This window comes from Symsagittifera roscoffensis, chromosome 1 (assembly GCF_963678635.1).
Source record: "Symsagittifera roscoffensis chromosome 1, txSymRosc1.1, whole genome shotgun sequence".
Taxonomy (NCBI): Eukaryota; Metazoa; Xenacoelomorpha; order Acoela; family Convolutidae; genus Symsagittifera; species Symsagittifera roscoffensis.
The window spans coordinates 55,901,660-55,914,021 of record NC_087062.1 but is presented as its reverse complement, the minus strand read 5'-3'; the positions used below and the strand labels follow the sequence as shown (position 1 = coordinate 55,914,021).

At 37.7% G+C, this 12,362-nt stretch overlaps 1 protein-coding gene across 1 annotated transcript in view; it reads left to right on the top strand.

The window, feature by feature from the left end:
- LOC134846000 (intraflagellar transport protein 81 homolog) overlaps positions 1-12,362 on the top strand; it is a 282,975-nt gene that overhangs the window by 44,144 nt on the left and 226,469 nt on the right. The gene's annotated exons all lie outside the window — the stretch shown is intronic.

Genomic DNA, 12,362 nt, shown 5'->3' with positions numbered 1-12,362 from the left:
TGTTGTGGGAAGTGATGGCCGGTATTAAGCTCATCGGGCATTCAGTTGATGCTCCCTGTGAGTTCTAATCTAAAACTACATATCCAGATTTAGTATGGTTATCCCAGTATGGTAATTTCCTAAGATTTGGCGCATGATTATTTAAGTCATTATTGAAACTTTCCTCACCTACACTTTCACATTCAAAACAGCCTGATGTCCATTCCCAATGGCTCCGGTCAAAAGTTTCATCATGTAAATAGTGTCGGATTTGAACTGGGGAAAGTTTTTTCGTGAGGTCCATTCCAGTTGAAATTTTGTCTTCTTCTGAAGCTGATTTCTGGACTGCATGTATTTCTTTGTTGTTGATTTTGTCCTTGAGAGATTATTGGAGGGAGTGATGGCCACATCTTGTCTTGTTTTTGCGCACATTTTTCTTCTTGTTGTTCTTAATTCATAGTAAAGATTAAAATCAGGGACTGTGACACTACCTTTGAAAACTTTAGCTTGCTTCGAACGATTATTTTTTAATGGCTATATCGAACTTCAATAGGGCTTCTCCGCTGGCAAATTTCACCGTTGAATTAGCAGAATGTATAGATTTCTCTCCCAAAGGTCGATATTAAGGCTCCCGTTTCTCCAATTTAAAACCTTTCGAAAGATATTTACTTTTCTGTAAAGGGTTGTAAAGTAGAAGTCTCGTTAAATTTTTTGACGTGGGAACCTTGGTCTGTGAAGGGCTACATTTCAAGTCGTATCCTTTGTCTTCGGGGTTGCCATTTTTGTTTTCTTTTGGAGTGTCCAGACATCCATTTTCTACTCTGTCATCAGAAGCCCAATTGTGTGCACTGTTCCTGGAAATAATTGATTTTCTTTTGACTAAAAAGTCATTACCATTTCAATTGTCAAGATTTTCTAGAGAATGTTTGGTGTTCTGTTGAAATGATTTCGATTTGAATTTATTTTATTTTCGATTATTTTGTGCTCTGTGAGATCCAAGTGACTTTAGAAACCGAATCTGTAAGTGAAGGCTTAGGAAGTTCTGAAGACATTGTTTGTAACTTTGATTTTGACGGCAAGAACAAAATTTCCATTAATCCGTTGGAAAGTTGGTCCCCTTCTGTATAAAATATAATATTTATGTTATGTGAATCGCAAAAAAGTTTAAATTTGGCTCCGGTAAAGCACGAGGCGTGGTCAATCCGAATTGAGTTTTAGATTGCGTGAAGAAGAATATAATCAGTTAGAAAGTCGATCACTGTTTTGACGGTATCATTTGAGGTAATTTTCGCTGATGGAAATTTAGACAACCTCTCTATACAAAGCAAGAATATAAGGGACCTGCGAAGTCTAAATCTACTTCTTCATTTACAAATTTAAGGTCAGGAAGATGGTTATAATATTTTAAAGGTCTAAAATTTTTATCTGATTTTAAACAATCTGTGCATTTCTTCCCGTGGAAGTAAGCCCTACTGTTGATATGAAGCGATCAAACATATTTCGAAAGGTATTCCGTCAAACGTAATTCCGAATATATAAAACATACCGTTAGCAGTTTGTAAGATTTTGTAAAAATAAATGCCTGACCTAGTGATTTGAATCTCACTTTTCCCTTTTAGAACCATGGGATATAAAAAGCCATCTTCTTCGGTAAGCCAAGCAATCAATTTACTAATATAGAAAATATTGACTTCCTAAGTTTTTTTTGGCAACTTTAGAGATTCCCGGTCTTTTCTTGCTATTGATGATTGATCTGAAAACATAGTTGTCTTAGCTAAAATTAAAGTCACTCGAGGCGATGAGGGAGTAATTACAATTCTACTATATACTTTTTACGATACTAGATTCTTTTGGAATTTTAAAATAATTCGAATGTAAATAAAAAACATTTTAAAACTAAATTTGAGTTGGTAATTTTGAACAATTCCTTTTTTTAATAACCCATCGGAGAACGTTTTGAAGTAGAAAGTTTAGAACGGAAATGATCAAAGTTGCAATTTTTCAATCTGGAATTAACCAATTCAGAAAAGATTTCTTAGACAATCATATTACTTAGTGTTAGGTCATTGCAATTTTCCGAGTTTTGTTCAATCAAACTAGAATGTGATTTTAGTTTGTCTAATAACTGGATAACCGATGGATTTATAATTGAACTAAATTTGCCGATTGTTGCCATTACGAAATCTCTGTCATAAATTGATGGTGGCATTGGCTTTCCAATTGGAATTTTTGAGATTAAATCCGTGAAGCCCATATCTTTGCCAGCTAGATGTTTTATTGAAAAATTAAGCAGTAAAAATCTGTCAAACTAACTTGTTGAGCGGCTATGATAAGTTTAATTTTCATGGTAGCTTAATGGGTTATATTTTCAAATTCCGAACCGTATAGGTAACTTTTGTAGTGTGCGACTGCCCAAACAATGCCTAAAAGTTCGAGTTCATTTGTTGAGTATTTCGCTTCGTGTGGGTTTTAAAGTCGGTTAAATTATCGATTTCTTGTTTGGTTTTCTTGACAGCAATGAAATGGTCATGTGACCAAGCTAATGTTCATTTCTTGTTTAACAGGAGTCGTAATGGACTTCCCAGTGATGCACGGTTCGGTAAAAGTTTTATAAATTAGTTTGTTGATCCGAAAAACAAGCGCAACTCATTCAAGTTCCGAGGGATTGGTATAATTTTTTTTGCTAAGTTTTTATCTTCCAGCGGAAATACTCCTAATTTCGATATTTTAAAACCTATCTATTCGATTTCTTTTTTGAGAAATTCGCATATCGATAAAAAATTTTCAACGATTGCTTTATGCTCGTTAAATTTTCAGTTGTGGCCATTATCTTTTAGTATTCATTTGACAAACCACCAAGTCCGTAAACACCTCTTAAAATCTAATATGTACAGGTTATATTTCCTCCAACGATGCTGAAATTGCATCGTTCACTTGTGAAGCCGAAATTTAATGGACTGTAAGCATTTTTGAGGTGTAGTTTACTGAACCCAACTTTTCCGTCGGATTTTTCTGAAAACCATGGTGCCGCGTTATCTGCTAGTTCATGGATGTTTGGCGACTAATTTTTGTTTGTGAACTTTGAGTCAAACGCGAGCATTTTTTATTTATCTTTCTTGCAGGTAATTACTTTCAGGCTAATATATCTATCTCTGTCGCATGATTCTAATTTTCTTAACATGTTCTTCTGAAATAAGTCTATCGAGGTCTTTGTTCACCGCTGGGAGTAAATGTAGCATTTCTTTTTGCCTTTTTACTTGTATTGGTTTCAGTGGGTCATGAAAGGAGGAACGTTTTGTTAATTTTCTATTTGAATGATCCGATGGAATTTATGAATGACTTACTTTCGGTGTTGTTTTTGAAGTGTGTAAAAAGATTTAGTGCACATTCAAATCCGACGTGAGGTAGTTTGTAATTCCACAGGTTGTTTTGTTCATGGCCATCAGTGATAAAGAAAGCTGTTTTGTCGTACGTCCATCCCTTGGATCTTATTGGTGCGATCATTTGTCCCACAAGCTTCATCGGATCATCAGTAAGGCCTTTATTATGGTCTTTTGTAGCTTGATCGACTGCTTAAATTTTCAATTGGGGGTCGCGTAACTTAAGTTCATGAAGTACATTTCTTTTCAAAAAACTTACTTTCCAATCGGATGTAAAGTAATTTTTTTCAATTCTTTTCTATCATTGTCAAACTTTTTAGTCAAGTTTAAAAAAGAATAGTCGCAGTTATCAATTTGTACTGCCCCCGACCATGCATTATTTACACCGCAGCATTCTTTATGTACATGTTTATTTACAGCGGGTTATCTGACGGATTAACAAATGTGGTATCTACAATTTTGTGATTATTTTTCTTCTAGATTTACAATTCTTGGTGAAATGATCTTTAAAATTACTACAGGTACAAATCGCATCCTTCGCCGGACAGAGAGCAAGATATCATATTGTAAACTCTTCTTCAGATTTGAATCATGTGTTTCCTCTACCTACTGCTAAAGTTGGTTCCCGTTTGTTAAAGTTCCGGTGATTACTTACAGCATGATTATTTACAAAGTAAGTAGATTTAAAACTGTTTGTCATCTTAACAAGAATTAAGACTTCTTTCTCGTCTTGAAAAACAATATTCAGAGCTTCTTGAGGTGGTCAGGTTTCGGTCCAATATTCTCTTTTGGATTTCATGGTTCTTCTTGTTGTTGATAAAAATGTCGCGGATCCTCTCCTCCTCTCCACTGGATATTTCGCATTTCTTAGCCATTTGTGCTAGAGCGCCCGAGAATTATTTCAAGCTTTCTCTGTCTCTTTGGCTTCTATTAAGTAGGGTGTGGCGTTCGGAGGTTACCTTGGGTTTTCCAATAAAAGCTTGGATTAGGAGATCTCAAATTTCGGCGAAATTTTTTCAGAGAATTTTGACTTTCGAAAACTTTTGTGAAAAAACTTTTTTACAGTCACTACGAAGTGCTAGTGAAAGCATAGATTGGATCTTTTTGTCTGCTTCTTCCATTCGCATTCCTTTGATTTTTCTGGATTCTAATTTAAATCTGGCGTTTTTGGAATCCTTCCTCTTGCGTTTCTTGCTAATCGATCCGTTTTTGCCGTCGTTGATTTCTTTTGAGGTTTTCCTGTAATTGAAAAGTCTCTGGTTTTAAAAATTCCAAAGGATTCAATAAACTATCTAAATCGATATTCTTCTAGGCTATTAATGCCAATTGGAATATGTCCCTCCAATCTTCCCGTTGGGTTGGAGGCTCCCTTGTATAAGTTTGCCAGAATAGGGGGACTCCCATCATGCCAGATTTGTTTACAGATGACTGCGCCACAATAAAAAAGACTAAAACTCTAAAAAAAACTAAGCTTAAAATAAAGAAAAAAGGAAGAATAGAGTTCAATTAAAATGTGTGTTATATTAAAGTAAGACACAGACACTTGCACAATCCAAAGGAGGTCACTAGAGGTAGACAAGGTCATATAAGACCAGTTAATTAAAATCAGACAATGAATCAGAACAATCGCAAGAATACTAAAGTGCTTGTAGTCAAGATTAAACGACTTTTGAAAATTTTGAAAATTTTTTCCAGTGTCAAGAAAAACTTGAAAATTATGGTTTCTGATCTAATTTCGTGCGAATTAAGCAAGCCAGCAAGCTTATCTATGCTTAATTTAAGAAAAGTTTCCGTCTACAATAACTTATTAAGGCCTAACTTTAATAGTTCTCAAGTAACATTAGTGTTCAAATTTTTTTGTTTGAAAAATTAAAAAAGTTTCAGCAAAAACATGAAAAAAATTTTGAATAGTTTTATCTAATTTTTCCACTCATTTTTATTCAAAAATTGTTGTCAGTTTTGTTTATTTTTTTTTTAATGACTGTCGAGTTATCCAAGCTCTGATTTTTTGTTCAGATCTTTTTATCACAGCGCGCTGAAAAAAAACAGGACTAATTTGAAATAAAACTTTAGTTGACATTTTTCAAGACTATGGTCGGAACATTCTGTTCTATTTGCAGAGTAACCGGCTAAGTTCGAAAATAATTACAGTTCTCGACAAAGACAATAACTGGAGACAGGGATTTGAGTCTTGCGAAAAATCAAGCTTACCTCTTGCTCGCTCGAAATATATCGAAATTTGATCGGGTTTTGTTAAAATATACTTTTTAAACGGTCGAAACATACCTATGCACAACCAACCAAAGCACAGACCTAAGTTGTTTGTCAGTTGTGTTCCACTAATTTTAATGGGAACGAAGAGTTTCACCAGAGAGTTCTGGAAAAAAAAACATTAACTGTCAATTGAAGAGTGTTTTTAAACAGCAAGAACAAGTTTCAGGGGATTATTTCTGATCCACTATTTGATCTAAAGCATTCTTCGGTAGGCGACTGTAAATTTATGAAAACTTCGTGAAACATCAACCCTTTTTTCGATTTTGAATTAAAATGAAAACAAAATGCTTAGAAATGGAAACTCAAACATTTTTTAAAGTCTACTTCGCATCTGTTTAACAAGTTGATTCTGATGAGTAATCTACTCAAAATAGTATCTGAAAAGCATTAACTATAGTTTTGAATTTGGTAAATTCGTTTTTAATTAAAATTCGAAGTTTATTTATTTTTGGTCAGGTACTGTCATCCGGCATGGACCGACAAAACTTAGATATATATATTTATACATATGTTTTATGTTGATGTATGATATAACCATACATATGGCTGGTCAACCGACCTTGAGAGACCTTCTCTCAAATGACGACCGAATGAACGGTCAGACCATGAATTAACATTGGTTAAAACTAGAGTAGCTGTTTTTCGATCCATTCGGATTCTGGAATTAGAAGATCATACGTTGAGGTATGACATGGCGCAGCCAACAGAATACTCTAAAAACCCACTTAACATTACCCCGTTCTGGGAAAAGGCATCTGTCGAACCACCACTAGAGTGGTCTAAGTGGGCAGAAATAGTGGAAATGGCTATATTCGCGAAGGATGGAATAGAAGTACGAAATTTATTGAGAGCCCGACCAACATTAGTCGAACCACCAGAACCAGTTTACGAGGTTGAAATCACGGGAGAAACCGAGGCCCAAAGGAAGAACAGAGAGGTCAGAAAATAAGAGAAAAGAGTTGGTTGGGAAAACAACGTGATAAAAGCACGCGAGAAAGGAGTACTCTGTAATTCATTTAGAAGGGACGAAGTCGACGCAAAAGTGCGTAGCTGCCTATTCTTATGTTTAGGAGCGGAAGGACAAAGACAAATACAACTGAAAAGACCCAATTTGGAATTACATAATGTCTCTACACAAGAACTGATGACAACCCTCGAGGATATTTTTGTAACAACTAGAATAATCGCTTTTGAAAGATACAACTTCATCTGTCGAAAACAAAAGAAAACTGAGAGTTTAGAACAATTTCATTCCGACCTCGTGGAACTAGCGTCACGAGCTGACTGCGGGGACCGTGAGGATGAATGGGTCCGGGATATGTTCACAGCACACATGAACAATGACAAAAACGCCGAAGAACTTTTGGAAAAATCCAGGAGCCCACAAGACGCGTATGAATATGCAATACGTAGAGAAAAAGGAATTGAACCTTTCGGAGGATATCAGATTACGCCAAAGCAAGAGCCAATCAACTACATAAACACGCGGGGTCGCGCTAACTACTCTAACACTCCAAAAATACAAAGAGGGCGAGGCGCTCGAGGGCGACCGTTTCCACGCGGGTCACAAATTACCAGAAGACAACAAAGAGCTACCAAAACAGGTAGTCAAAAACAGTGTTATAAATGCGGAATTTGGTGTAAACAAAAAATTTACAGTTCTGCCCGCAAAAGATAAAATTTATGCAAAATGCGCCAAAAGGGGCCATTTCGCTAAAGTATGCCGTTCCACGCAGGTGAACTATCTAGAAGATACACAAATAGATCAACAGGAGGAGCTAGAGACTGAAAGTCTTGAAACGGAAAACGACCCAGTGGCATTCGCTGAATTTTCTTCAAGCAACGGTTGTGACGATTACCAAATAGATAATTTTTTGGTGATGGCAATCGCGGAATCATTCGAGGTTAAAAACACAAGAACACTAGCTGTAGAAGATCTAAGCGGACACATAGTCAAATTAAAAACTAATTCAGAACAATTGTTTGCTATAGGCAATTCGGGAAGCCCGATGTCATTTCTAAACGAAAAAACCGCACGGCGCATTCAACAACACGACAAAAAATCACTGTTCAAAACTATTCCAACAGGAGACACCGCACGAAACTTAGCGTGCTATAATGGTGAAACGATCGCTCCGAAGTGAAGATTAATTATCACTATCGAGTCAGGAGGTTGGATAATCCTTTCAGCTCCATTCATCGTGGTAGATGATAAAAAAGCAAACATCATCGGAAGGAATCTGTTACCGCAGATCGGTATCAAACTAATCCGAGAACAACAAAAACAAAAGGTACATGCTATACAAGAAGAAGAAGAGTCTGATCCAGCAATTAAACAATGGCTAAAAAACAATTTTTTACAACTGTGCTATCGGAAAATCCAAAAATCATACAATGAAAACACAGTTCATTGAAGAATTTGTTCCGATTCAACAAAAAGGTCAACGCATTCCGATACATCTCCAAGAACGTGTGGAGGGGGAATTAAACAAAATAATCAATCAGAAACACATTATCAAACTGGACAACTTCTCAGATAGACAATTCATCAGTCCAATTGTCATCACAGTAAAAAAGGATCAAATAGTTAAATTTGCGTTGGATTCCAAGAAAATCAACAAATTCATCCATAAAAACAAGTATCAAAAGCCTAATATCGATTTAGTACTGGATAACATCGCACAAATAGTAAAATCAGACAAAACAAAACAGACGTACGCATACTCCCAAATCCCGCTGGATCAACGAACACGCGAACAATGTAATTTCAGTTTAATCGGTGGCAATGCAACAGTAACGTGTCAATTCCAAAAGGGATTGTACGAACTCACGGATCTGCCAGTCGAATTTCAAAAAGCCATTGACTTAACGTTGACAAACTGCACGAACACATATGCATACTTAGATGATATACTGATAGTTATGAGGGGATCCACAGAGTTACATCAACAGAAGCTGAAAGCAGTTTTGGACAGATTAGATGAAGAAAACCTTGCAATTCCACTTGAGAAATGTACGTTCGCTTGTAAACAGATTGAGTGGTTAGGATTCAGCGTTAATAGCGAAGGAACAACACCGCTCATTAAGAAAACCGATTAAAAAGTTTTATGGGGTCAATACACCACCTCACGCAATATATACTAAATTAAGTACAAGCAGCTGCCGCCCTCCGTCCACTGCTAGAAAATACAAGAAAGAAAAAACCACCTGACTGGTCAACAGAAAATAACACAGCTTTCAAAAACATACTAAAATTAGTAGCTAAAATAACACAAAACAAACACTTTGACCAACAATTAGAAACTCGCATAGTTTGCGATACATCTAACACAGGGTTAGGGGCAGCATTAGAACAAAGTTCACCAGAGGGTTGGATAGCCGTAGCGTACGCATCACGTTTCTGAAACTCCCTCGAGGAAAAAATTCCGTAAGTGAACTAGAACTATTAGGAGTTGTTTGGGCAATTGAACAGTTCAAATATTATCTTTATGGAAAACATTTTACCGTCTTTACAGACCACCAAGATTTGATCAGCGCTTTGTACGAAAGTGAAAGATCAAAAACAAGTCAGAGTGGATTGGTAGACTATTACCATTCCATTTTGTTATCAAACATCTTGCGGGAAACAAAATGGGATTAATAGACTATATGTCCCAAAATCCAGTTGGATTGGCAATACCCCCCCATTAAGTATGATGGGAAATTTGTTATAGCATCAATTAATGCATTTATAAATGACCTCGAATTGATTGACAACGTCATTCTAAATAACCTAGCCAATCAAAACAAAGCACCGTATGAACTGAAAAAAAAACGCGCGAAAAACAGAGGGTTATTAGATGCTATTTCAAAAATTCATTTAACTCACGAACATTCCAAACAATCCACACACGGTCAATTGCAATCTCACAACCAAATTCAGTCTCACTTGAAAATCGCCAACAAACAGTCAGCTCTCTTTCACTCAAAATTGAAAACAATAAAACCAGTCCGCAAAACAGTAAACCTCATTCATTGCCATAAAATGAACAGACGACCAGAAACGCGTGGATTCAAAGGAGGATTCATACCCACGGAACGAAAGAGCACCGATCACAAAGAACATCACACTGAGTCAACTACACAGTGGCAAGGATCTTCGGACAGGGAAGAAAGTCTTTCCGATCCACGAAGGCACAAAAGGCCACCCGCAAAAGGAAAGAAAGCAAATACCAACTCACCAAAACAGACAAAAAACGAGAGTGTCACCAAAGTTTAGGATGCACGAGAGGTTATTACTCAAAAGAAAGCTGAGGAAACACGAAAGAAATCAAACTTCCCTAAAATCATTTTCAATGACAATAAGGAAGAGCGAACTAACCAAATGGAGCAATCGAAAACAGAACGAACAACCCAAACGGAGCGAATGAAAATCACGGGACAATTAGAAACGAAGTCCTGCCAGACAGAGACCGAATTCACCTCTAGCTTTACACAAACAAAACTGTCTGGGGAACAGAAATCGGACGATGAAGTCTGGGTGAGCCGCGTGGACCCAACCAAGACAATCCAAGAAGAGAGGAGACATAATGAGGCACCCCAACGATGACGAAAAATACGTCAACCGAGGCCAGTCATGCGTTTCTTACAGAGGGACTGGTTGCAACACTACAAAAGACCTCAAATACAACAGAGGCCGAGGAAGACACCGCACTCTTCAGGAAGAAGCTTCAACGGCTGCTAGGAAAGCGATTCATTGCCGCGGCAACGAAAAAAGACCGCAACCTCCGCCCACTCATCAATTTTGATAAAAAAAGGGATTGGGAGGCCAATAAAACCTCATATGGACCCTATTGGCATAACATTCGCGATTGGCTCCACATCCGCGAAGATTGTTTACTAATCGACGAAAGGATCGTAATAACCACTCAACTACGACAGATAGTGCTCGACAGCCTCCGTCTACTTCATCCAGGATGCGGTGGCCATGTTGGATCTGTGCCTACACGTCTGGTTCCCTCACATACACAGAACCATTGTCCACATGGCACAAAACTGCAAGCATTCACTGAGCAAGGTAAAAACTTAAAACCCATTATAGGAAAAAAAAAACATTCTTTCCTCATGGAACCAGTAGTAGAACCTAACGAGGAAGTTCAATTAGATTTCCGAGGACCTCTCCCTGATGAATTAAATAGGGATGCATATATTTTGGTTGCAATGGATAAAGGGTCAAAGTTTACTGCCGCGAAGGTTGTTTCCAACACAACAGCAGACATTGCTATTAAGTTCATGCAGCGCTATGTTTCCAACAACGGTGTACCGCGAAAATTAAGATGTGATCAGGCTCAAACATTCAGAGCAGAGAAGTTTCAATTTTTTGTAACTCCAATAATTTAAAACTACTTTTTGCACCGGTAGACGATAATAGAGCAATAGGGGTAGTTGAAAGAATGATACAAACACTAAAACGCAGGTACAGGCTAGCTTCCGATGTAGCCGAAGTCATAAAAACGTTACGGATCACACCACATGGCGTCAAAAAAATTTCACCGTTTGAGGCACACATGGGCCGCAAACCGAACACCCCTTTATCAAATATCGCAACAAGCAGTACACCAAATAACTTAAATTGGGAAAACGCAAAACAAGCATATTTATATAGAAAGAACTTAACAAAGCCGCCACTACCCGCTGAGACCAGGCACGATCTACAAAGATGGTCAGAGGACGAGGTGTCAGTTAGAGAAAAAGGAAAAACAAGTCCACAAATGCCAAAGAAACTTCAAAAGGCAAATTCTCCGACACAACAGAAAACAGGTGCAGGTCATAAAGTTATAGAACTAGCCAAAGATAAGGTTAATGTAAGATACAAAGGGCTACAGAAAACAATAGAGTAGACGCACATACTAAGAAACGTATAGAACAGGTGGCCCGGAAAACCATTAGGATAGCAACAAAGGTGAAAAACCCAAAAACCTTTGAACAAAGATATATAACAGTTGACGGCAAAATTCTAACATATACTCCACACACCGCTTGGGTACAAACATTCGGCAAACAACCGAGATTATTAAGGAATAGCGGAGCAGCTTTTTTACCGAACCCTCTAATTTACGGGCCTTGTAGACCATCTCGACTTAGTGATTATGTCGCGTATAAATCCGCACGGAGATCTGGACCATGTCTACGTTTTTAAGACTTAGAAAACCCCAACGCGCCACAACACGCAATTTTCAAGGAGGATGAGGCTACGGGCTCGCCAGTGAAACAAACAAAGAAGCAACTGAGACAGCAAACGAGCAGCTCAACAAAACGAAAGGCAAAGGCAACGGGGAAAAGAACCGGAGGACGACCAACAACAAAACTACAAACCAGTGGAATGAGCCTACCAACGGTCAAAGCAGTAGAAAAGGGGAAGACAACACCCAAAAAAATCAGAATCGAGCCATTCGGACGACAATCCTTCCATCAATCCTCCGAGGGTGTAGCTCCTTCGCCAAAACGGAAAAACAAAAAAGGAGTACCACCAACATCAGAACGACAAAGAAAGTCCACACGAAACCACCAATTGGCGCTGTCTAAGTCATTTGGAAATACCATCCCAATAAATACGATTAACGAATTAGAGAGCAACGAAGTACAAAAGCCAAAAAAATATCGCTTTGAAATAGACTCGCCACCTGAGCATCAAAAATCGGACTACCCAAGTCTAAATTCTCTAATACAAGAGATGGGTTTTTCGGACAA